General features: G+C 42.9%; 1 long non-coding RNA gene across 1 annotated transcript in view; it reads right to left on the reverse strand.

Moving 5' to 3' along the window:
* Positions 1–1,182: 1,182 nt before the first annotated feature.
* LOC114660394 (uncharacterized) overlaps positions 1,183–27,285 on the reverse strand; it is a 45,639-nt gene continuing 19,536 nt past the window's right edge. The window contains exons 2-5 of the long non-coding RNA XR_003717709.2: positions 21,734–21,823; positions 13,344–13,418; positions 11,032–11,088; positions 1,183–4,386 (exon numbers count right to left, since the gene is read on the reverse strand). This is a non-coding gene — a long non-coding RNA (uncharacterized LOC114660394). The remainder of the gene's footprint in view (positions 4,387–11,031; positions 11,089–13,343; positions 13,419–21,733; positions 21,824–27,285) is intronic.

The following is a 27,285-nucleotide window of genomic DNA, read 5'->3' on the forward strand; positions in this document are numbered from 1 at the left end:
TGACCAGTTTTTGCTGCTAATTAACTTCTTTTGTCTTAATTTTAATTAACTTTACTCAGGCGTGTTAGTTGTTTCTTTTTCCAAACAATGATGAGACATAAACGAGCCACACATGAGCAGCTCACCTGTGCCCATCACACAATATCTGAAAATAAAGAAAGGTGGAGGTCTCAGTAAAGCTGAACTCTCAGGTCACCCAAACAGTTCAATCAATCAATCAACAGTTTTGGAGATGTCTGCTGTGGCAGAATGAGAGCAGCAACAACCATGGAATTAAATGGCGGGTTTAATTAACAGCAAGAATTGGCTTCTCATTACGAGATTGGTTGGAGTGACGTTGGCTGGAGTTTGAAGCCCCAATTTAGCTGGTCATCTGTTGGCTCGTTTCATGTCTCATTTCTGTTTGGCTGTCATTTAATGAAGAAAAGAATCAATTCGGAGGACTGAATCCTTAAAATCAAGGCTATTAAAATGAAGGGAAAAGGAGTTCATTAGCAGTGAAAACTGAATAGGAAAATTGTTAGAATGAAAACCTGCAGCCACTGAGGCCCACCAGGAGCGGAGCTGGACACCCCAGTCAGTGCACTGTCAGAATAGCAGCAGCCTTATGAGTCGCATAGCCTCGGGTGTATCCCGGCCCCTTAGAGGTCACAGTTCTTGGCAAACATTTCTATTCACTTAAAAGTGACGTATAATTAGTCCTCAAATTGAGCACATAAGTTAAATATCATGAATCTTATTTAATAAACCGAAAAAAGCGTACAGGGCGGCACGGTGGCACAGTGGGTAGTGCTTCTGCCTCGCAGTTGGGAGACCTGGGGACCTGGGTTCGCTTCCCGGGTCCCCCCTGTGTGGAGTTTGCATGTTCTCCCCGTGACTGCATGGGTTTCCTCCGGGCGCTCCGGTTTCCTCCCACACTCCAAAGACATGCAGGTTAGGTGGATTGGCGATTCTAAATTGGCCCTAGTGTGTGCTTGGTGTGTGGGTGTGTTTGTGTGTGTCCTGCGGTGGGTTGGCACCCTGCCCAGGATTGGTTCCTGCTTTGTGCCCTGTGTTGGCTGGGATTGGCTCCAGCAGACCCCCGTGACCCTGTGTTCGGATTCAGCGGGTTAGAAAATGGATGGATGGATGGAAAAAAGTGTACATTTCATCCTCATTACAAATCACAACTGAAACAACTCCTCAATGAACATGTAGTAATTTAAAACTTTATTTACATTTTACCAAAAAATACAAAGTGATCACTTCAGACAGAGCAGTAGTCCACATGCACCTACACACAATGAAGTCAAGGGCTTTGAACACGGCGAAGCCATCGCCGAGGGACACGGTGACACGGCACAACAGAAGAGGACTCGACGCCAGTCACCACTCTACACTGCCATATGCAAAAACGAAAACAAAAAAAAAGAACTTTAAATGGGAGTTGTTTTGCTTTTATTTAGCAAAAAAAAAAAATCTGCCAATGGGGTAAGCAAAATTTACCTGACAAGATTTCTTAACGTAGGCTAAATAATCATAAACACACTTTTTTTTTGATAAGTCAAACAAGCTTTAATGTCGTGATGTACATACTTTTCCACAGTGTACACAGCTCAAGTGTCTTGGTGTTGGAAGACATGGATGAGGGGCGGGGCATAACAGGAGTGCTGAGGTGTGGCTCTACAGGGGGGGTGTGGCTCTATGCAAATTAGGGCACCTTTTCTCCAAAATTGGAAGTTTCTCCTTCCTGCAAAAATCCCACCTTCAAAATATAAAAAAGTTTTTTTCAAACGAAGGGAATCACCTGATTGTGAAGACTGCATGGAGGAGCTGAACAAACCTTTATGCTTGTAGAGGATCACAGATGAGACAAGATGTCACGCTTCTCACATCTAGCAAGACAGGACCAATAAGCATTCATGCAAAAATAACCCATTTAGAAGAGGGACTCCAAATCAGTCCCAGGTCTGGGGTTGATATAGCGAGACACATCGGCGCCTGTAGGGGGCAGAGTCATTACAAGCACATACTGTACATTCCCACCCACCTTAATAAAGGGACAGGAGTCTGTGTGTCCTTCTGGTCAGAGTCACCAGATCATTTACTTATTGGGCTGACGCCTTTCTCCAAGGTGACTTACAACATTTATGATACAGTTGGTGACATTTCTTTTGGTTTCCCAATTGGAGCACAGGCAGATCATGTGACTTGCTCAGGGTCACACAGTGGTGTCAGTAGTGGGATTTGAACCCACAACCTCAGGCCTTGAAGTCCAAACTCTTAACTGCTATACAATACTGCCTTGCCTGTTTCTTCTCCAAATTGAAGGATTTTTGAAAGTGTTGTGTGAGACAAAAAATTGATTTGGCAGTGTGCGGTTTTTGGGCTACTTTTAAAGGGTATCTGCATCACCAACCCCAACCCCAAACTTGTCATTGTTCTCAATACTGAAAGAAGCAAACCCCACCTCCTTTGCTGCTTCTCCCCATCCTTAATATTCCAAGTTAAACAAGGCTGATCGATTTAATGTTGTATTTTATAGTCTACAGAGAGCAAATGTAATTCATTGGGCTGTTCAACAGAGCCATTAGACAGGTTCTCAGCTGCCATTGGGCTAGAAATGTTTGCAGGACCAAGTTACTGTGTTTCATCATTCATCAGATGATGTATCACAAGCATTTGTAGTAATAAAGTGCATTACATGTGTCTTTCCAACAGATGGAGCATCACAAATTTTAACACTGCCAAGAAGAAGAAGAGACATTTGCACTTCATTTGTCATTTCAATAGATGGAGCATCACAACTTTTAACACTGCTTTTTGTAAATCCCTTACCGATTTGCTTATAGCAGAGACATTTGCACTTCATTTGTCATTCCAACAGATGACGCATCATTAACACTGCTTTTACAAATCCCATACCAAATGGCATATAACATAGACATATGCATTGCATTTTTCATTCCAAAAGATGGTGCATCAAATACATTAACACTGCTTTTACGAATCCCATACCAAATGGCAAATAACAGAGACATGCATTGCATTTTTTATTCCAACAGATGGCGCATTATAAACATTACTACTTTTACGAATCCCATACCAAACGGCAAATAACAGAGACATGCATTGCATTTTTCATTCCAACAGATGGTACATCACAAACATTAACACTGCTTTTACAAATCCCATACCAAATGGCATATAACAGAGACATATGCATTGCATTTGTCATTCCAACAGATGGTGCATCACAAACATTAACACTGCTTTTTGCAAATCCCTTACCGAATTGCATATAACAGAGACATATGCATTCCGTTTGTCATTCTAACAGATGCCACATTATAAAGATTTGTCATAATGCATTGTATTACTAGAGATGTTTGTGATGCACCATCTGTTGGAAAAAATGCAATGCATTTTATTAGTACATGCATTACGAAATAAATTCCAATAGGTGGAGCACTGCAAACATTAACATTGAGGTCTAAGTTGATTACTTAGATTTCCCCCCATGTTAGATGGGTAGCACAGCTAGTATTTCCATAAAGCAGCAGATTAGGACACTCAGTCGGGGTCACACAACGTGTATGTGATGACACCTGCACAAACAATCTTGAGGCCTCCATTGTCTCAGTACTTTGGAATGAGCTTCACTGTGAAATGAACTGTCCAGACAGAAACGCCTCCTTCATTTAACTGAAGGTGTAAGTCACCTAAAGCCCCTCTTACACTATGATGACTTGAGGGTCTGTGCATTTAAAATGCTGCACTGCTTTGTTTTTTGACAAGTCATCATGTTACGTTTCAAGAGTGGCACAATGGCAGGCACTTCTGCCACACAGCTCCATCATTCCGGGTTCAAACCCCAAGGCGGCTTGCTGCCCATGTGGGGTCTGCCCATTCTCCTCCTATAGCTCCAAAGTCATGCACGTCACATGTAATAAACTGGCCCCTATATGAGGGTCTACATGAGTGGGCCCTGCGAAGGATGGGTGGCCCATCCGTGGCCATTTCCTGACTTGCATCCAGTGCCGCCAGGATCGGCTACACCAAACCAGAACCCCCAACCACTGCACATTAAGGAGAACTGAAAAGAACACGTACATTTTAACAATTAAAATCTAACCCATTTGAATGAAAAAATGATTAAAAATAAAAGGACAACGTCAGGGTGGTCCACCTCTTCCCAGCTTCTTGTATTCCCCCTCTGGCATTTACAGAGCAGTGGCAGTGCAGCAGACAAATGTGTGTACACATCGTTTGGATGTCAGAAAAGAATAAAAAATAAATTTCCAAAGGCGATTTGAAGCATCCAGAAGGGCCAAGCATCTCCACTCAGGCGGCCCCCTTGGACAGCTCCTCAGATGTAGGAGACTTCTCAGCGAGATCAGTGGACTCCTGCAAGAGAGAAGAGGAAGGGCAGAAGAGAACAACATAAGAGGAGGGACATCTGACCAGCACAAGGTATTGACTTTTATTCTCTCATGCTTCGTAAACTGAGATGCTGTAAATAGTGTGATATCGACAGCAGATTTACAAAATTTTCAGACCCCTTCACCTTCTGCATACTTTATTGTGTTACAAATTTTCTTTTAAATGCATGAACTTGTCATGTTTGCCCCATCCATCTATACTTAATTACCCATAATGACAAAGTGGAAACAAGTTTTCAAAAAGGTTTGCAAATTTATTAAAAATCAAAAAACTTTCAATGGATTTCTAGAAGTATTCACACCCTTCATTCAGGACTTTGTAAAAGCCCCTCTGGGGGCATTTCCAGCTTCAGGTCCTCCTAAGTCTCTACAAGCTTTGCACACCAGGATATGGACAGCTCACCCCATTCATCCTGGTACTTCCTGTCCGTAATCTGCCATCTTCATTCAGGTCTCTCCGCCAGTCTGGGCTTTGGCTAGGAGACTTCAACTGAAGACATTCCAGCACCATCTTGGCCGTGACCTTCGGTTCATTGCCACTCCTTAAGGTGAATTGTCACCCTAGTCTGAGGTGGCGAGCACTCTGGAGCAGGTCACCTTCAAGGACCTCCCTATATTTGGCTGCCTTCATCCTTCCATCACTTCTGAGCAGTCTCACCCTCTACACTGCATGATGGTGACCCTGCCGTGTTTCACCGTAGGGATGGCATTAGGCAGGTGAGGAGCAGTATATACTGTATATATACAACACATACTGTATATACAGTACAGATATATACATATATATCTCTTGCTCTGCCCTCCGCGCCTTTCCTCCGTATTCTTGTGCGTCTGAACTTCTCTCGACCCTCTGTCAAGTGTGGTCCCATAAAGGAGGTGCCTGGCTTGCCTCCTGTCCACTTCTGTACTTCTCATATTTAAAGGTGACCCTCAGCGTGCCTCCTATGGCTTCACTCCTGCTTGTGTGCCTCACACTCACACTTTCTTCTTTGCTTGAGTCACCAAATAATAATAAAAATTAATTTCATTTACATCTCTCTATTCAAAGCTCTTTACAGAGGGGTGAAAAAGAGAGTGCTGGCAGGATGGAGTGGGTGGAGAAGAGTGTCAGGAGTGATTTGTGACAGACGGGTATCAGCAAGAGTGAAAGGGAAGGTCTACAGGACAGTAGTGAGACCAGCTATGTTATATGGGTTGGAGACGGTGGCACTGACCAGAAAGCAGGAGACAGAGCTGGAGGTAGTAGAGTTAAAGGTGCTAAGATTTGTATTGGGTGTGACGAGGATGGATAGGATTAGAAATGAGGACATTAGAGGGTCAGCTCAAGTTGAACGGTTGGGAGACAAAGTCAGAGAGGTGAGATTGCATTGGTTTGGACATGTGCAGAGGAGAGATGCTGGGTATATTGGGAGAAGGATACTAAGGATAGAGCTGCCAGGGAAGAGGAAAAGAGGAAGGCCTAAGAGAAGGTTTATGGATGTGGTAAGAGAGGACATGCAGGTGATGGGTGTAACAGAACAAGATGACGAGGGCAGGAAGATATGGAAGAAGATGATCCACTGTGGCAATAGCTAACGGGAGCAGCCGAAAGAAGAAGATTCAAAGCTCTTTACATAGACAGAGATCCTGGAATACAGAGTAAAACAGTGCCCTCTAATGGCACCACCTGGATTTACAGGGACTTTAATTTCATAATAAGATGAGTGATTGTGTAATTCTGACATTGTGTACCCGTTAATATTTTACTCTTTTTCATTTTATTCGAATGCCTATGAAGTTTAAACACATTCACACCTTTGACTCTGCGTATTTCAATTTGCCCATTATATTTGTGTCTGCTTCAGTTTATGGACTAAACATTATGTTTGTGGGACAGCTAACTCATTCTAATATTTCTGTATAATGTTAGTATTAAATGGTGCTATTCAGATCATTTTCTGTCTTGGTAGCTACTAACCATCAGTCTCCAAAACACAAACCCACACTTTCTTTAGTCCATACTTCAAATTTTAATGTAGGGGTGCATCCACTTTAGCCATCTGTGACTTACCATTTACGGCGTATCTGGCCTTTGCTGTTAATTTCTCATCTTCACATTTTTAAAAGCTGTCAGGTTTTTCACTCAAACTATATACAGTGTGGATTTATTCAGACCCCTTCACATTCATTCTGCGCACTTTACTTTGTTTTAGATTTCATTTTTAAATGAATACATTTGCTATTTTTGCCTATCAGTCTACAATCCATAACCCATTATGGCAGAGTGAACACGTTTTTTCAGAAAGGTTTACAAATTTATTAAAAATCAAAAACTGAAATTTCTCACTCATAGAAGTATTCACACACTTAATGTAGAAGCCTCTTTGGCAGCAACTCCAGCTTTGAGTCCTCTTAAGTACTGTAAGTCTCTACAAGCTTTGCACACCTGCATTTGGCTAGTTTGTCCCATTCTTTCTGGCTGATCCCCTCAAGCTCTGTTAGACTGGATGGGGCGCGTCTGTGAACTGTCATCGTCAGTCAGGTCTCTCCTCAGATGTTCAGTGGGGTGTAAGTCTGAGCTTTGGCTGGGCCACTCAAGGACACTCAGGGACTCATCCTAAAGCCACTCCAGCGATGTCCTGGCTGTACTCTTCAGGTCGCTGTCATGCTGAGAGGTGAACTGTCACTCCAGTCTGAGGTGGTGTGCACTCTGGAGCAGGTCACCTTCAAGGACCTGTCTTTGTATTTCCATATAATTGTGACCAGTCTCCCTGTACCGCCATAGCATGATGCTGTCACTACCACACTTCAGCACAGCGAGGGTATTAGGTAGGTGGGGAGCGGTGCCTTGTCTGCACCTGAAAGAGTGCATGGAGGTCTGCACAAAGACTTCAACTGGGGTCTCATCGGAGCAGAGAATGTTTCTTTTTTGTGCTCTTAGTGCTCCTTTCACTCATTGTGGCTCCCATGTGTCTACTCTGCCATAATCAACTAATTGATGGAGTGCTGGTGAGATGGTCACCTCAGCAGATGACTTCCAAAGCTCTGCTAGGGTGACCATTGGGTTCGTCTTCGCCACCCTGACACCTTGGCTCTTCTTACCCAATTACTCACTTTGGCCAGACAGCAACTCTAGGAAGAGTCCTGGTGGTCCCAAACATCTTCCATTTCATTATTCTTGAGCCCACTGTACTACTGGGAAGTAGTGCTGGGCGGTATACCGCTTCATACCGAAAACCGTTTTTTATTTTTTTTATGATATGGATTTTTCTTATACCGCAACACCGGTTTAAATTGCCTAAACGACGTTCGGAACATGGCGCAGCGGGAAACTGTTCAAGTGGGGACCTTTTTCACTGCTACACCGCTAAACACAGATTTGTTGCACTAGGGCTCTTTTTCACTGCTACACCACCAAATAGTGGGCGGTAGCATAGGTATGCCGTGCGGTGAAAATGGACAGAGAGCCGGAAAAAAACAGTCATGTCTGTCGCCTGGAGATGCTTTAGTTTTAAAAGGTCAGATGTGTAAATACTGTTTCTATACTACTGGATAATACTGCAAGCCACGTTGTACTTGTTTTATTTGTTTTCAATACAGTGTAATGTACCTGGGTACAGTGTAATAGTGTGACAACATTTTGACTTTATTCTCGACATTTCCACTTTAATCTTGACGCTTATGACGAGAATATATTCTTTTGACTTTATTCTCGTAATTTGTCATTAAAGTAGAACATCGTAAACTAAACTTCATCATAAAATGAATATTTAATTTACTAGATTTTCTCAAACCCCGTCATAAGTTATATAGCACATTAAATGCTTTGTGTTAAGTGATTCGTTCAGAGATGGGCGCAACTCTGAATGGATGGCATAATAAACATGTATAACGAAGATATTTTTAAAGTTCTGAACACTCCGTGGGCTAAGTTTATAACTAGTTTTAATTTCACAAAGACGTTTATCGTGTGGTGATTGGTTACGTGGTAAAAGGAAGGATAGGAACTGGGGTTTTGGTAGCCTACGTCAGATAGAGACAGCATGCATGCAATAAAGATAGCCCACTCAGAAGAACATGCATTGAATTCTGTGTTCATGTCTCCGACCAGCAGATCACAAACCCAACATTTACACAATATTTAATTTAAACCTGTGCGATAGCTATTCATACATCCAGTTTTTTGGAGCCTCGTCACACCTGCCATAAAGTTCTCTACACTGAACGTACACCTGGGGACCCCTTACTGCGAGGGAGCAGCACTACCGCCTCACTACCGTGCATGTGTAATACCTGCTTTAATTCATTTCATCATGAAAATGATATCAAGTATTTATCTTAGCATTCTAAATTTTCAGAAAGCAGGAATATCATGAAGTGAATGGATTCTGTATGGTGATCGCTGTCTTCTCTTAGTGCGGAGGAAGTCAGTTTAAGAAGCGTAGTGATTAACCACTGGGTCGGGGAACGTAACACAAAGCATTTAATGTGCTGCATTAATTTATGACGGGGTAAATTAAGTAATTGATTAAACATTGATTTTAGGAAGAAGTTTAGTTTACGATATTCTACTTTAATTATGAAATAAACTATGAGAATAAAGTGGAAATGTCGACTTTAATCACAACATAAACGGCGAGAATAAAGTGGAAATGTTGACTTTGTTCTCGACATAGTTTGTTTTTTTCTTCCCGGTATAGCTTAGCTTGAAGCAAGGTCCATATTAATGCAGTTTGCCTAAATGATGGTTCAGCTGGTAAAGATGTCATCACCAAGTTGCACTTGTTGTATTTTATTTTAATTTGGTGAATACTGTGTAATGCACCTGGGCTTGAAGTCTTGAAGTAATAGTGCAACTATCAGTAATAATACTATTATTTATTTTATTGTTATTATTTATTAGTTTAAATATTATGCAGTTTAATGATGATAAAGTTGTTTAAAAAGTCACTTTAATGTGTCAGTGGACAGAGATTGTTAACATTAACAGAAAGTGTAGTTGGTTTACAAAAAATATTTACTATTTATTCCTTTTCTAAGACATATTCGGTGCAATACAATTTTTGACAAGCACTTCTGGATATTTTACTAAGTCTAAATGCCTCTTTGTGTGGTTGAAAATATGTTGTCAAAATTATAGTTTGTTTTTGCAAAATTTGTTCAATAAAAAGGTTCTATATTTTGACTGCATCTGTCATGCAGTGTGATACCTTCTCCATTAGTGCCACCCCCTTGAAAACTATCACTTTATGGGGCAATGCAAAACTGTATTAATGTGTGCACATTAAAATGTTTTTTTTTGTACAATGTACAATACTCTTGACAGTGGAATAGGTTATTCTTAGCCAGTAATTGCAGTGGAAAATGTGGTTAACATCCACTCATGCATGGGGAAAAAAAATACCGTTGAATACTGTGAAACCGGGATAATTTAGAAAAATACCGTGATATAGAATTTTGGTCATACCGCCCACCCCTACTGGGAACACTCAAAAAGCTTTAGAAATGGCTTCATCCCTTCGCTCTGATCAGTGCCTCACCACAGTATGATCACAGGGGTCTATGGTGAGTTCCTGGGTCTTCACCTGACATGCAGTGTGTATTGTGGGACCCTCCGTACACAGCCATGTCCCTTTCTAACAACATCCAATCAGTTCAGTTTTGCCACCGGTGGACTCCAGTCAAGTTCTAGAAACATCTCAAGGAGAAGTCAAGCAGACAGGAGTAACAGCAAAAAGGGCCTGAGCGCTTGTAGGAATGAGAGATTTCAGTTTTTGATTTTTAATAAATTTGCAAACCTTTCTGAAAACATGTTGTCACTTTCTCATTTTTTGGGTAACTGAGTGTGCATTGCTGGGCAAAAATATCAAATTTGTATTTATTTATTTGCCTTTATACAAAGTGACTTACAAAATTTATGATACAATTGGTTCCATTTCTTTTTGGTTTTCCAATTGGAGCCCAGGTAGGTCATGTGACTTGCTGAGGGTCACCCAGTGGGGTCAGTAGTGGGATTTGAACCCACCACCTCAGGGTTTGAAGGCCAAAGGCTTAACCACTATACCACACTGCCTGCAAGTCTACCCATTTAAAATTAAATCTGCAACCCAGAGACATGTGCAGAGGGGGCCTAAATGCCCCCATAGTTCTCTGTATGTCATTTTGTTCACAGTACTAAACGAAAAGCCCTCACATTTGCTTTGCTAACAGATTCTTCGGTTTGGGACTTTTTTGCTCGACTCCTCCCGATTTAGATCCCTGATTCACATTTGGGGTTTAGTCACGTGATTACGTGGACTCTCTCTGGTTTGGACCCCCTTGCTTGTTTCCTGACTTAACGTTTAATCTTCTTGTCTTTCTCTGCTGCCTTACTGCCTACCAGCTTTTCCAGCTGCAGTCTACTCGAGGACTTCAGTGGAAATTAAAAGGGAAGTGCAGTTAAAACCAAAGCCAGGAAGTTCTTGTTTGTGCAAAGAATTGTGGGACTCTACCGAGACATGAAGTTGAAGCAGAAACCTCGACAACTTGGAGGAAATATTGGGACAAACGGGCTTAATGGACTGAATGGTCTCATCTCATTTGTCAAATTTCCTGCGTTCATATATTCTTACATTCAAATCAAAATTCTTACCTTCAGCTGATCCAATTCTCTGTTTCCTGGAAGCGACTTTTGAGGAGTGTGAAAGGCCTGTAGAGAAAGAAAAAGGGGCAGCCGGTTAGGGTATCACAAAGAGCAAATCACGAAGGCACTGCTTGAAAAAATACAGTGGGAACGGGACACTGTCACGCGTGTGCGAACAGGGGGCACCCTCAGGGCTCTGGACAGGTAAAAATAAAAAAATAAATAACAATAAAATAAAATAACAGTGGGAGGTCGAGCTTTTAGTTACAGGGCCCCTAAACTGTGGACTGGTCTGCCTGCTACTATAAGAGATGCCCCTTTGGCCTCCGCTTTTAAATCCCGGCTGACGACTCACTACTTCAGTTTAGTACACCCTGACTAGAGCTGCTGATTAACTTTACAGACTGCATCTCTGTTGTTAGTCATTAGCACTAAAACATAAGTAATATGATCGTTACAATTTGCTACTAACCCTCAGCTATTCTGTTTCTCTTCTCTGTACTCAAATGTGGCACTTGGTGCCACAGCCCACCTGCCAAGTTGTTCTACCTGTCTAAGGTAAAGTCATCCCTGATGGAGGATCGCAGGAATCGTTGGGTAGAGGGGGTCCTTTCATCGGATTGGCCAGCCCAGTGCTGACTTAGCTGTGGAATGGCCAATAGGGACAGCTTGATGGCCAAGGTCTCCAGGACTCAAATCCAAATCGTATTCTGGGATATCATCTACTGTTAAATTCTGCTCTGTACTTGTAATATTTCTATTGCACTATTATATTGTATTGAGGATGACTTGTGTTCTGTTCTGTGTATTGTATTGTATTGTATTCACCCCCTTTTTTTGACCCCCAACCTACCTGTAAAGGGTTCTCTCTCTGAACTGTCTTTCCAAAGGTTTCTTCCACTTTTTTCCTACAAGGGTTTTTTGGGAGTTTCTCCTTGTCTTCTTAGAGAGTCAAGGCTAGGGGACTGTCAAGAGGCAGGGCCTGTTAAAGCCCATTGTAGCACTCCTTGTGTGATTTTGGGGTATAAAAAATTAATTGTATTGTATTGTATTACTGTAAGAAATACCACCACCATGACGGGAGAGGGCGCTGTTGTTGATGCAGCAGCTCCTTTTTGTCATCGTTCATTATTCAGAATGACCTCACTTCCTGCTCTCCATCATTAAACCCTGCCCCATCTTACAACCAACCAGCACCAGAAGGAGGCAGTCAGTTCTGGACTCAACAGACTCAGTCCTGAGGTTTACTCAGGTGTGCTTCTTTCTTTTTTTTTGGGTTCGGTGCACCTGTGGGGAAAACGGAGAACCAGATTGGGCTCAGCCATTGTTAGGGTATCCAGAAGTTCAACCCAAGCAGGGGTTTGAGTCCCAGCAGGGTGCAGCCGGCCCCATTAAGGTACTCCGAGGTTCACAGTTAAATCCAGTCAGGGAGGAGATCTGAGAACAAGATTGGACTCAGCATCATGACAGCCAGAGGGGAGGTATTGTGAGGTGGACGTCTGAAACACGGTTAGCAAGCTCAAAAAACCCAGATTGGAGTGGAGGATGCAGTTATCCGTCTTCTCCACAAGGCTTACTCTCATCTGGACAAAGCTGGCAGCACTGTCAGGATTCTGGTGTTTGATTTCTCCAGGACCTTCAACACCATCCAGCCATCCCTGTTAAGGCTGAAACTCAAAGATCTGTAGGTGGGTGAACCCATGGGGTCCTGATGATGGACTGTCTGACATGTGTGTGAGACTCAAGGACTGTGTGAGTGACACTGCAGCACCACAATGAACAGGTGATTCTGTACTTGTGGGGTGTACTGATAAGGGAGATGAGATGGAGGAGAGGAGTCTTTGTTTCTTAGGTTTAAGTTTTGACAATTCTCTTTGCACTTTCAGCCGTGGATTTTCTGTTTTTATGAGAAAAAATATTTTGTGAGATATTATAACCATCGCAAGAATAAACACAAAAGACAACGTGAGTAGGTACTGTTTTGTAAGCCAAGGGAGCAGGTAGGCCCAGGAGTGTGGGTACTGATGCCAACACAGTTCTTGTGGTGAATGCCTTTTAGGTGTATATCAATCTGGATGGCATATTGGTAGAGCACGCCATGGAGAACAGGAGATGAAAAAACATTTAAGGTTCTTAATGTTCATGTTCCCTTATGTTACTTGATAAAACATTGGTAGTTTCCTGACAATAACTCCTTTTCAATCATGTACATAAATATGGGCCACCCTGTACGGTAAGCATTTAAAGGAAACGGGCTGGAATGGCCCTGTGGCACTTGCTTGTTACGATGACGGCACCATCCATCCTCGGTGATGGCCTACCTTTTTTGCCTGCTGGATTTCGTCCGTAGATCTGGATCGGTTTTTCACCGTCTGCTTCTGTGGTGAGGACTGCCTCTGAAACGAAAAGAATTTTGGGACATTTCAGTTGGGTTCCTTCATTATTCACCTCCACCTCACATGTTTCATCCCTGGCTTTAAGTGTGTTTTCTTTTTGTATCTTTACATTATTTTCTGTAAAATTATTTCGTAGATATGCTCGATTTTTTTTTTTAATTTCATGTTGTATGTATCGATTAACTTTTTGTTCATTTTTGTCGATCGATGAAAAGCAGCAATGCATGTTTTTGCAGTGAAGTTGCCGGTGACACCATTCGCCGAATTTTTGCCTGAAAATTTGCAGTGTGTTTGGCTGGCACAGACTTTTTTTTGTTTTCCCTCAGCTCCCCATAGTGCTTTGTGAGGCCAGCATGACATCACAGAGCTGTAGCAGCCGTGTTAGATGGGGAGGTTGTAACGGCCAACCTCTTGCACAGACCAGCCACTACACTACCAAGACTACAGTATTCCTTGGATCACCTGAGGTTTCTTGCTCTAATAACAAGCCGTACTCCTTACAAGTTGACTTATAGTGCATCCAGAAAGTATTCACAGCGCATCACTTTTTCCACATTTTGTTATGTGACAGCCTTATTCCAAAATGGATTAAATTCATTTTTTTCCTCAGAATTCATAATGACAACATGAAAAAAGTTTACTTGAGATTTTTGAAAATTTGTTAAAAATAAAAAAACTGAGAAATCCCATGTCCATAAGTATTCACAGCCTTTGCTCAATACTTTGTCGATGCACCTTTGGCAGCAATTACAGCCTCAAGTCTTTTTGAATATGATGCCACAAGCTTGGCACACCTATCCTTGACCAGTTTCGCCCATTCCTCTTTGCAGCACCTCTCAAGCTCCTCGGGTTGGATGAGAAGCGTCGGTGCACAGCCATTTTAAGATCTCTCCAGAGATGTTCAATCAGATTCAAGTCTGGCTCTGGCTGGGCCACTCAAGGACATTCACAGAGTTGTCCTGAAGCCACTTTGATATCTTGGCTGTGTGCTTAGGGTCGTTGTCCTGCTGAAAGATGAACCGTCACCTCTGTCTGAGGTCAAGAGCGCTGTGGAGCAGGTTTTCATCCAGGATGTCTCTGTACATTGCTGCAGTCATCTTTCACTTTATCCTGATTAGTCTCCCAGTCCCTGTCGCTGAAAAACATCCCCACAGCAAGATGCTGCCACCACCATGCTTCACTGTAGGGATGGTGCCAGGTTTCCCCCACTTGTGACGCCTGGCATTCACACCAAAGAGTTCAATCTTTGTCTCATCAGACCAGAGAATTTTCTTTCTCATGGTCTGAGAGTCCTTCTGGTGCCTTTTGGCAAAACTCCAGGTGGGCTGCCATGTGCCTTTTACTAAGGAGTGGCTTCCGTCTGGCCACTCTATCATACAGGCCTGATTGGTGGATTGCTGCAGAGATGGTTGTCCTTCTGGAAGGTTCTCCTCTCTCCACAGAGGACCTCTGGAGCTCTGACAGAGTGACCATCGGGTTCTTGGTCACCTCCCTGACTAAGGCCCTTCTCCCCCGATCGCTCAGTTTAGATGGCCGGCCAGCTCTAGGAAGAGTCCTGGTGGTTTCGAACTTCTTCCACTTACGGATGATGGAGGCCACTGTGCTCATTGGGACCTTTAGAGCAGCAGAAATGTTTCTGTAACCTTCCCCAGATTTGTGCCTCGAGACAATCCTGTCTCGGAGGTCTACAGACATTTCCTTTGACTTCATGCTTGGTTTGTGCTCTGACATGAACTGTCAACTGTGGGACCTTATATAGACAGGTGTGTGCCTTTCCAAATCATGTCCAGTCAACTGAATTTACCACAGGTGGACTCCAATGAAGCTGCAGAAACATCTCAAGGATGATCAGGGAATCAGGATTCACCTGAGCTCAATTTTGAGCTTCATGGCAAAGGCTGTGAATACTTATGTACATGTGCTTTCTCAATTTTTTAATTTTTAATAAATTTGCAAAAACCTCAAGTAAACTTTTTTCACGTTGTCATTATGGGGTGTTGTGTGTAGAAGTCTGAGGAAAAAATGAATTTAATCCATTTTGGAATAAGGCTGTAACATAACAAAATGTGGAAAAAGTGATGCGCTGTGAATACTTTCCGGATGCACTTTACTTTTCCCGACATGACGAAATAACCAAAAAGCAGTAACAGATATGTAAAATCAAACACGGATATAATGTAAATTGAAAAGACAAATATTCAATAATATATATATAGGTGCGCTCAAAACACCACAATCCCAAAAACACCAGAGACTAATTACTATATAAGAACAAGAATATAAAAATATTTACATTGACCCTCTCTTGCCCCTAAACAATAAACAAAAACACGTAACACAAATACAAACACGGATCAGGTAAACACAGCAATTGAAATGTGGTGCAAAACGAGTCCAAAATAAAGTCCGGCGGTACTGATACTGGCTGTAGTGTATTGTGCTCCTTCCCTAAAACAAAACAACCTCACCGTGAAAAGTCCTGGCAATGGCTGGTATGAATCCGAACCCCGGGGTTTCTCGGTTCTGGCTGTCGTGATGTTGAGTCGGCTGTAGAAAAAACAAACAGTGGAATGATGCAATAAATGGCAGTGATGAGTCTGAAAATGATCGGGTAAATTGTCTCCTTTCTCCTCTCGATTTCTCTCCTCTCTCTTTCACCTTCATTCCTCTTTTTTAAATGTAAAATGTCCCGGATGTATCTGGTGAGTTAACAGGTGATTTCCATCTCGGGGCTGCGGTCTGTCTCCATCATCCTTCCCCTCTGCACTTATGGGTACAACATTTACTGATGCACATATAACGGACAGTAAACAGGACGATGAAATCAAAACACATTTAGCACAAACATAGAACATACGATTATTATGTAGCCCCTCTACAAGGTCAATACACGATCTGCGCTACCTGCCTGATCTGCACAACCTTTGCAGAACTTTGACGAGTGTGCACTTCAAGCATACTCCACCTCACAGTTCACACTGATCGTGGTTTACACCCCATATGCATAAAAAAAAACAAATCCACGCTATTTTTCATTTGAGGGGAATTTTAAATGAGAATATTATGAAAATACTTTGTGTTCTGCATAAATTGACTGTATGTTGTGTCTGCTGGACATTGCTGCACATTATCCCCCTCGCCAGCACAGCAGTGATGCGGACAGTTCTCCCCCCACCGCCCCAAGTGCATAGCACTGATGTGTGCATCATAGGCTCTATGGGTGTTACGAGATGCAGCGAGAGATAAAGGACTCTGAATATCGTGGACTCAGAGTATAACTTTGGTCTGGGGAGGAGCACTTCTTATCTCACAGCTCAGGTCACAATTTTGGCCACAATAATCGGCCCAGCATAGTTGGCAAATGCTTCCTTAGAACCTCAGGGATGATTCAAACACCATCATAACCCACTCAATTCTCGTTCACTCCTTCACTGACATTTCACAAAGTTCGCCAAAATTAACGAACGTCTCTACATTTCCACTGAACTCGAGGTGAAACAAATTCAGTGTGGTTGGCTCATCACCATTCATTAATCATTACATATTTACGAGGGAGAGTCGAAATTTATCCACCTTCCGGTTATATTGGCAGAAGTTGGCTTTCCGTGCGAGGTCCCTGTCTCGCCAGTCAGGTGTGAACGTGTCCCGTCAGATCATTTGTAACTGCGGTGCGAGAAATGATAGCTTTGCATGAAAGAAGAGCAACGTGCAGGGATTCGTTTTTTGTGGTCTGAGGGTGAAGCCGGGTGCCGATATCACTGCACAACCATTTTTTTTTTTTAAATTCTTGCTTCCTGAAAGGTTTCTGCTGATTCTGCATACTGGGTATGCACAGATATTGTATAGTTTTGGTTTTACTGCATTACGTAGGAACTCTGAGAAATAGACATTTATATGTTTACTGACAATAACATAGTCATGTTTATGTTTCGCATAAGCTATTCAACAGAATTAAAAGTGTTTTGCTCCTGATTTTCTTTTGTATTCAATGTCTGGTGTGTCACGTTGCAGTGTCCAACAGTAGTCAGCAAGAATTGACAGATTCCAGTTGCCCTGGTATCGTCTCTCCATCGTAGCGATGTCCTGGTGAAACCTTCCACCGTGTTCGTCACTGACAGCACCAAGATTTGCAGGAAGGAAGTCCAAGTGTGAGTGGAGGAAATGAATCTTGAGTGACAGGTTGCACTTCGTTGTCTTGTATGCTTTGAGAAGTTTGTCTACCAGCTGAATGGAGTTTGTGGCTCTGTAATTGCCGAGAAAATTGTCAACAACGTCTTTGAAGGCTTTCCAGGCAATTGTTTCCGGCCCAACTAACAGATCTTCAAACCGCTTGTCACTCATAGCATGTCTGATCGGGGTCCAACAAAAATGCCCTCTTTGATCTTGGCGTCAGTTATTCTTGGAAACATCTGTCTTAAATAACGAAAACCTTCGCCTTCCTTGTTCAGTGCTTTCACGAAATTCTTCATGAATCCCAGTTTTATGTGAAGAGGAGGCAAAAATATCAAGTGATTCATGTGCCACATTTTTCTGTCCTGGAACTAACTTTTTATGGCGTGGCCAGTTCTGTCGAGAATAGTGCGACTTTTTGGCACGGCCGTCCCATTCACAGATGAAACAACAGTACTTTGTATAGCTGAGCTGCAGTCCTAGTAACAGAGCAACCACAGATATTCCAGTTGTACCTGCTATACTGGACGTGCTTCAGCAGCAGTTCCATATTCTCATATGTTTCTTTCATGTGTGCTGCATAGCCAACAGGTATTGAAGGATAAACGTTGCCATTGTGTAGCAGAACAGCTTTCAGGCTTAACATTGACAAATCAATGAAGAGACGCCACTCTTCCGGGTTGTGATCACAACCCAAGGCCGAGAACAATCCTTCAATGTCAAAACAGAAACAGAGACTGTCGACTTGTGCAAAAAATTTGGTTATCATGATGTTGGCCTCGAAACACAGAAATTTTCGTACCTGGTGACAGCAAACACCATTCCTACAGTCTCGAACCCAGCAGCTCGGCTTTTGCTTTTGACAGACCCAAATCTCTGACCAAATCGTTCAATTCGGACTGTGTTATCAGATGTGGATCGCCTGATGAGCACGGTTCAAAATCCGGGTCAATGTCACTGTCAGTACCCTGCATTACAGTTTCTTCATCTGATTCGTCTAAGGTCCAATCCTCTGGTGGTTTCGGAATTGGAAGACTGTCGTCATGTGGCACGGGTCTCATTGCTGAAGGCAGATTAGGATATTCAATAGATTTCTTGTTTTTGGTAGAGAAACCAGACACATTAGTCAAACAGAAGTAACAGTCCGTCACATGGTCTTTCTGTTCTCGTCATATCATCGGAACAGCAAACGGCATCGTCTTTCGAGTGCCTCTGAGCCAGGCTCTCAGACTGACAGCACATGTCGCACAGCAAATGTGAGGCGCCCATTCCTTGTCTTGATCACCAATTTTGCAGCCGAAATACAGATGATAAGCTTTCTTCACAAGAGCAGTCATCCAACATCTCTGAAGCCCAAGTATATATTCGCCATAGATATAGCAGAATGTATTGCAGCTGTTACGACATTGACCAGAGATATCGCTCGACACCAAAACATCTATAGCATCAAGATTACTTACTTTTATATTGATACAGATACTATACTTTACTATACTGATACTATACATACACACTGACTATCTATATTAACCAAATGAGCAGGATCGGTGTATGCAAGCCACCTTAATAGCATGCTGAGATAGCGTCAAGCTCGTTCAGACCTGCCCAGGATGTCAACTTCCACAGAACAGCTTCCAACCTGGCCTGATTCCATGCCTGGATATGCCCAGGCTGCACAAACCGTTGTTGATAAGTCACTTACGGGAGCGAGAATATTTGGATACAAATTTAAGAAAAAATCATAACAAAACTGAAACGGTACGTGAGGGGTACATTTTGATGTGATATTCGTGATCAGCACCCAAAAATCTACAAGATACTACAAACAATGTTCAAGAAGCAAAAACTTTGTTGTGCAGTGTATTTTTCGCCGACTTTGTGCACAATTTGGAGAGAGTGTTTTGTCGCAAAGATGTGTGTATAAATGGATTACAGGAGTTCAAGGAAGGCCGCACAAGTGTCAGCCATGAAGGAGGAGCCGGACACCCGTCCACAACTGATGGCAACATGGAGCGACCGCATGTGAAATGATTCTATTGAAGAGTGACTGTAGATGATGTGGCAAATCAGCCCTGGTCCTGCCTATGCAATAATCCATGACAGACTTGGGTTTTGAAAAGTTTGTAGTGCGAGACGGGTACCGAAACAAGTGAAGACCTAAAGCCTAAACTTCAGACAACATGCAAAGGGCACTGTGTTCTTGCATGACAATGCATGTCCACACACCACTGCCAACACTACCGACACTCTGGAAAAACGTTGTTTTGAGGTGTTACAGCATCCTCCCTGTAGTCCTGATCTTTGGCCCCATTGGACTATCGCCTGTTTGGTCCCCTGAAAGAAGCCCTACAAGGGCGAAGATTCACGTCTGATGAAGAGGTGAACACAGCGGTGCATCCGTGGCTGGCAGCTCAGCCTAAAACATCTTTTAATGAAGGAATATGAAAGCCTGTTGACAGAAGGACAAAGCGTATTGAAAAGCAGGGAAGATGCTGTCGAAAAATGATGCATTTATCATTTCTGAAAGTTGATTAAAATAAATTCTACAGATTCTACGGATAATATTTATAAAATAAATTCTACAGATTCTACGGATAATATTTAACTCGCCCTCGCAGAAATATGGGACAGTTTAGTTGTGCCTAGTCTTTAAAATTATGTTCTTTATGTTGAGCCGAGGGAGGCAGGGCCCCCTGATGCTGGTGATGCTATTGAAGGCACTGATGTCATCGCCTGTTTTTTCGTCTTTTGGTCTTCCATTTGTGTTTGGACTCCCTGATGATTAGCTTCTGGCTTTGTTTCGAGGCTCTGTTTTTAGTTTCTGGATTTGAGTTATTTGTCTCCAGGCAAACCTTTTTGGTTTTTTTTTCTGCCTTACTTCCTGTGTTTTTGTTTGTATAATTAACTTTTCAGATTTTTGAACACATTTTTAAGCTATTATATGAACTTTGCGTGGAAGCTCCCTATTATTAATTTTATAAATGTATTTATCTATTCGTTTACATTAAAAGTACGTACTTGAAACACCTCCAAAGATACGAAACTCAAAGTAAGCACAAACAGCCAAGCAAAACATCCAATTACCAAAAGACGACACAACGGGAAATGCAAGAATTGTCAGAACGAGTCGGAAAAACCCAACAGGAAACCAAAAATCAAGAGAGGCACAACAAGGAATTGTGGCAATCGGGTGGAGTAAATCAGCCCCGCCGGTTATAAATATGGAGTTTAGTGATGTTAGCCGTTCAGTTCTACTTTTGTTTTATTCTTTTGTGTTGCTGTTGACCCCTTTACTTTTATTGAATGTAGTCTATTAATGTTTTGGCTTTCCGGTTATTTCATATTTTGTTAGCGGGCGCCACCATTTTGTGATGTTTTGGTGTTAGCTGAGTGACGTCATTAATCCCCCAGTATTTAAGACAGTGCCCTGATTTTATCTGTGGCTATACTTACGATTACTAAAAACAATTCTCGCCGAATTTTCCGATTACTTTGTTTCTGGGCTGCTAAGGTTTTTGTTAGTTCTCTCGATTATGAGATAGGATTCCATATTGTGCTTTGATGCTAAGCAAATCAGTCTTTTCGGTAACGACGTTCATCTTGGAAACGTTTTTTAATTTGTTTTCAGGGTCTTCCCCTGCCCTGCCATTCAGTGGCCTACCTTTCCATTTTCCATCTTGGCAGAGCAGATGGTAGATGAATTCTAGAGGGAAAACGTAAACCGGGGCAAAATGACAAGACGCAATAATAAATGTAAACGAAGAACAAAATAGGGGGTGGGACTGAAATTTACAAAAAAGAGACAAATACCACAAAACAAAGACAGCATCTTAGAAACGTATCAAATATAAATAAATTAATCCAAGAATAGACACGAAACGTATCCAACAGAACAAGCAGCTTCTGTAATGGAGTCTCGGCCAAACGTCCACAGTGCCACCTCAGAATCATCAAATACCACAACACCCACACTTCAAGACTGTGAGAGGAGAAACAAAGTACCTGAAGGAGGAAACCCTCTAGAGACCCAGACTGGGGGGCAAAATTTAAATACCCGGCACTGGAACCACATGTGTGTATTAGACCCTTCACTCTGGAATGGAAAAGTTTCATTGCTGAGGGAATCAAAATGTAGCGCGCCTTACCTTAGGATCCATGGCTGCTTCTACTGTTAACTGGAAGTGCGAGATTCAAAAGAACGTTTGGGAAAGGCTGTTGGGCTCAATTCAGTTCACCTGGAGAAGTAAAGGAAAGGAAAAAACTGTCAACATTTCAAAGAATACCAGCAATTCAACAAGTGTTATTATAGGAAAAAAATATCCTTATAACAATGAATGGCCTTAAAACAAAATACAGAAAGTGAGTGTAGGCAAAATTAAAAATGTAGAGATATAAGGTAAGTGCCATATGGGATGGACGGGCATCCTGACCAAGAAAGAGTAGTAGTAGTACCAGTATTATTATTATTATATACTAGCTTACTAGCATACTATATTATATGTAAGCCCATGCTGTAAAAAGCCCAGGGTCTGTGAAAGGCAGCCCGGACACAGACAGGCAGACATCATTAGAAGTCACCCAACACACGCTGTATTTATAAATACTATATACAGTGCAGCACACAACCCCAAAACTCCCCCAAAGTCCAGGCCTCTCTCTCAACGATGCCTCTCTTCAGGCTGCCTCTTTTCCACTGCTCCCGAGCTCCGTCCTTCTCTGCTCCCGACTCAAGCCACTGGACGGAGGGAGGCGGCCCCTTTTATAATCACCCGGATGTGATCCAGGTGCCTCCCCATTAACCTCCGCTGGCACTCCCCAGTGTGGCGGAAGTACCGGAAGCACTCCGGGTGTCCTTGGTCGTCTTCCCCCCAGCACTTCCGGGTGTGGCGGAAATGCTGAGGACCAGGGCTCTCCAGACATCGGGGCGCCCCCTGGTGGTGACCACGGGCCCTTATAGGGTTGAGCTTCCAAGCTCAGTTCCCATATTCCCCAAAGTCACCAGGGCAATCGCCCCCCTCGTGGTCTGGAGGAGGCGTAATCCCTCCTCTGGTCCTTCTGGGCATCACGGCTGGGTGCCACCCCCAGACGCTTGCCACAGGTCCTAGAAACTATTAAAATTATCAGAAAAATAAACTGAACTGTAGAGATGTCAGGTAATTGAAAGGAACTACTCTGGGCATCTCTCTCCTAGGAGGATTCTTAAAAAGTAAAAGGGATACCGTTTTGCCAATGTTAGCAGCTAAGCGACTTTGTCTTTCTTCAGAGGTTTCGCTTTGCCAATGTGCTCACCTCGCATGTGTTATTAGCAGCTAAGCGAGTTTTCTGTTTCCTCGGAGTTGGAGTCCTCACCCTGACTCCATCTCTCAGACAGACGCACACACTTCCACACGTAAATGTTTATATATAAGATTATTATTACTAGGGCGGCACGGTGGCGCAGTGGGTAGCGCTGCTGCCTCGCAGTTGGGAGACCTGGGGACCTGGGTTCACTTCCCGGGTCCTCCCTGCTTGGAGTTTGCTTGTTCTCCCCGTGTCTGCGTGGGTTTCCTCCGAACGCTCTGGTTTCTTCCTACAGTCCAAAGACATGCAGGTTAGGTGGATTGGTGATTCTAAATTGTCCCTGGTGTGTGCTTGGTGTGTTTGTGTGTGTCCTGTGGTGGGTTGGCACCCTGCCCGGGATTGGTTCCTGCCTTGTGCCCTGTGTTGGCTGGGATTGGCTCCAGCAGACCCCCGTGACCCTGTGTTTGGATTCAGCGGGTTGGAAAATGGATGGATGGATGGCTGTTGTGTTGTTGTGTCACAAGTGGTACTGTTGGCTGTATCAAGTAACAAAGAGTAACAGCACATTGATTCCCTGGAGTATTATTATTAGTATTCTAAATTTAAAATTCTAGGGCGGCACGGTGGCGCAGTGGTAGCGCTGCTGCCTCGCAGTTAGGAGACCTGTGGTTCGTTTCCTGGGTCCTCCCTGCGTGGAGTCTGCATGTTCTCCCTGTGTCTGCGTTGGTTTCCTCCCACAGTCCAAAGACATGCAGGTTAGGTGCACTGGTGATCCTAAATGGTCCCTAATGTGTGCTTGGTGTGTGTGTATGTGTGTGTGCCCTGCGGTTGGCTGGCGCCCTGTCCGGGGTTTGTTTCCTCCCTTGCACCCTGTGCTGGCTGGGTTTGGCTCCAGCAGACCCCCCGTGACCCTGTGTTAGGATATAGCGGGTTGGACAATGACTAACTGACTAAATTTAAAATTCATTTATAAATTAAACAAATCATAAAGTTATAGCTCGGTCTGTGATGTGAGCTTCTTTGTTTGTTGATTCTTTATATATTTACTGTTAAACTGTGTGATGCAGTGGATTCGGTGGCTGGTTGTGGAGTTTGGCCTTGGGGGGTTGCCAATTCTCCTTAGGGTCCCAGGTGTCTGTAAGGTCGAAGGGTCCACAATGGCTCATGAATGTTGTGCAGGTCTGATTTTAAGCTACCAGAAGCTCTTCTTAGAGGCTGACCACTTATGACATCCAAGGGTTCACTTCCTTTTTCCACAGCATATTTTATTTATTTATTTATTTATTTTTAATTACAGACATGAGAGATTAGAATGGTCTGTGTGTTTTAGCACAAGCCTATCCGTGTCTGTGACTTCGGTGAAGATCAGATCACATTTTCTGACCAGTTAATGCAGGAAACGGGGGGCTCCCATCCTTGTATGCCCCCTTCTAGCAGTTATTGGACTTTGTCCACATGAGTTTCACTTAAACACAGAATAAAACAGCCCAAAAGTAGGCAGCCTGAGCCTGGTCCTGGTGCCCCAGACCTCCAGTTCTGCAGTCCAGGCTCTGTTCTTTAATAAATAACCTGATTTGCTTTTTCTAAAAAAGTTAAACAACAGATCAAAATAAAAATACGCTGATCTAAATCTTAATCTGGTAACTGTAATGCTTTCATCCAATCTGGGGACACCAGCACATGTGCCATCTGGCTCATCGGTGCTTGCCAGAAAGCCAGCAATGTGCGCGATTGTGAGCTGAGGAGATATGGCGCTTAGAGGGGGCTGCTCAGTGCCAGCGTCATCTGATGGCACCTTCTGGGTTTGTTTGTTTGACCGTCATCAGATCACAGCCCTTTCACATCACAGACGCCACGCGTTTTTTCCTAACAAATGGCAGACTGGACATTCTTGTCACTGCGACTTTTGGTAACTGAAGAAGTCCCCCTGTTGTGGTGTGAGAGGTTATGATTGTTGCCCTTCTTACATCTTTTCTAATCCTTAACATGTTTTACTATTTCCCCTGATTTTTTTTTCTTATTTTAAATCTAAAAGTTTATAAAACTAGGATTATTTGTTTTCACATATTTGGAATTATCAGCCACCTCACGTTTCCAGTATTAACTGAGATGTCATTTAGTTTTTATGGGAGCCGCCACTTTGAATGACCCTGGCTGGGACGCCACAATATGCTGCAGTTTGGGGGCTTTTTTAATTTTTTTGTAAAACAATCTAAAGCTCCCATTGTCTTTCTTTGATTTTTTGATAGGATTTATTTGCTGGTTTTGACCCAAATTTTGAGTTCTGACTTACGTTTCATTACCTGGTCCTTCCTCTATATCATTCTTCTACACCTTGTGGTAAGAATCGGATCGTGTCATCCATTTTTCTTACAGATTTTTGCACCAAATGGCACGTCTGAGAAACTCCTCTCTGGACTTTATAAAGGCACACAGACTCTTTCTGACATTCGTTTCTTGAAATAAAGCTCACTTTTGCTTTTTCTGACATCGTTTGGTGCCACCTGTCATTAGGAGAGAGACCCGCTGTCCTGTCTCAGCAAAATAAAAGTGGATTTTATGAAAGGGAATGGGAGATGGAGACGCAGACGAATCGCACGCCGGGTTCAAAATATCAAATGTTAAGTCAAAACAGAAATCAACGTTGACAAACACTGTGACGTGTGAATCCGTGTCTTGCACCCCAAAACACAAGGCTGAGTTTCAGTACTTTAGTAAAACCAACTTTTATTCAGCTTGAAACAGGAACAGCACAGTTATTTAGTACTCGCTGTGTAAGCCCGTGCTGTAAAAAGCCCGGAGTCCTAGAAACTTTTGAAATTATCAGAAAAAAGAAATTGAAGCGTAGAGATGTCAGGTAATTGACATTTTGAAATTGTCAGAAAATAAATTGAAATGTAGAGATGTCAGGTAATTGAAAGGAACAACTCTGGGCGTCTCTCTCCTAGGAGGATTCGTTTTGTCGACATGCTCGGCTCGCTTGTGTATTAACGGCTAAGCGACTTTTTCTTCTGAGGTTTCGATTTGCCAACGTGCTCGCCTCGCTTGTGTTTCCTCTGAGGTGGAGCCCCCACCCAGACTCCACCTCTCACTACCGGGCCGGACAGACAGACACACACACTTCCACGCATAGACATTTATATAGAAGACTAGCTGTGTAAGCCTGTGCTGTAAAAAGCCCGGGGTCCTAGAAACTATTGAAATTATCAGAAAAAAGAAATTGAAGCGTAGAGATGTCAGGTAATTGAAAGGAACTACTCTGGGCATCTCTCTCCTAGGAGGATTCATTTTGCTGACATGCTCACCTCGCTTGTGCATTAGGGGCAGGAGGAAAAGCAAAAGGGATACCGTTTTGCCATTGTTAGCAGCTAAGCGACTTTATCTTTCTTGTGAGGTTTTGTTTAGCTGACGTGCTGACCTCGCTTATTTTATTAGCAGGTAAGCGAGTTTCTGTTTCCTCTGAGGTCGCACTTCCGCGCCGGACAGACAGACATACACACTTCCACACGTAGACGTTTATATATAAGATGTCAGGATCTGCCACTTTCCGATACACAGACACAGCAGTCAGACAGGGTCGGGGTCAGGTTAGTGGCCAAGTGATCCTGTTCCCTGCATTTATAATGTCCCTTGTATCACCCATCGACAGCAGGCACTTACAGTCATATGAAAATGTTTGAGAAGCCCTCTTAATTCTTTGGATTTTTGTTTATCATTGGCTGAGCTTTCAAAGTAGTGACTTCCTTTTAATATATGACATGCCTTATGGAAACAGTAGGATTTCAGCAGTGACATTAAGTTTATTGGATTAACAGAAAATATGCAATATGCATCATAACAAAATTAGATAGGTGCATAAATTTGGGCACCCCCAACAGAGATATGACATCAGTACTTAGTTGAGCCTCCTTTTGCAAATATAACAGCCTCTAGATGCCTCCTATGGCCTTGGATGAGTGTCTGGATGGAGGTATTTTTGACCATTCTTCATGCAAAATCTCTCCAGTTCATTTCAATTTGATGGCTGCCGAACATGGACAGCCTGCTTCAAATCATCCCATAGATTTTCAAAGAAGTCAGGGGACTGTGACAGCCATTCCAGAACATTGTACTTCTCCCTCTGCATGAATGCCTTTGTAGATTTCAAATTTGTTGATATTGGGTTGAATTCATCTGACCCTCGACTTTAACAAGGGCTCCAGTCCCTGAACTAGCCACACAGCCCCACAGCATGATGGAACCCCCACCAAATTTGACAGTAGGTAGCAGGTGTTTATTTTTGAATGTGGTGTTCTTCTTCCACCATGCAAAGCGCTTTTTGTTCTGACCAAATAACTCCATTTTTGTCTCATCAGTCCAAAGCACTTTGTTCCAAAATGAATCTGGCTTGTCTAAAGGGGCATTGGCATACAACAAG

The sequence above is a fragment of the Erpetoichthys calabaricus genome, chromosome 11 (assembly GCF_900747795.2).
Source record: "Erpetoichthys calabaricus chromosome 11, fErpCal1.3, whole genome shotgun sequence".
NCBI classification, from domain to species: Eukaryota; Metazoa; Chordata; class Cladistia; order Polypteriformes; family Polypteridae; genus Erpetoichthys; species Erpetoichthys calabaricus.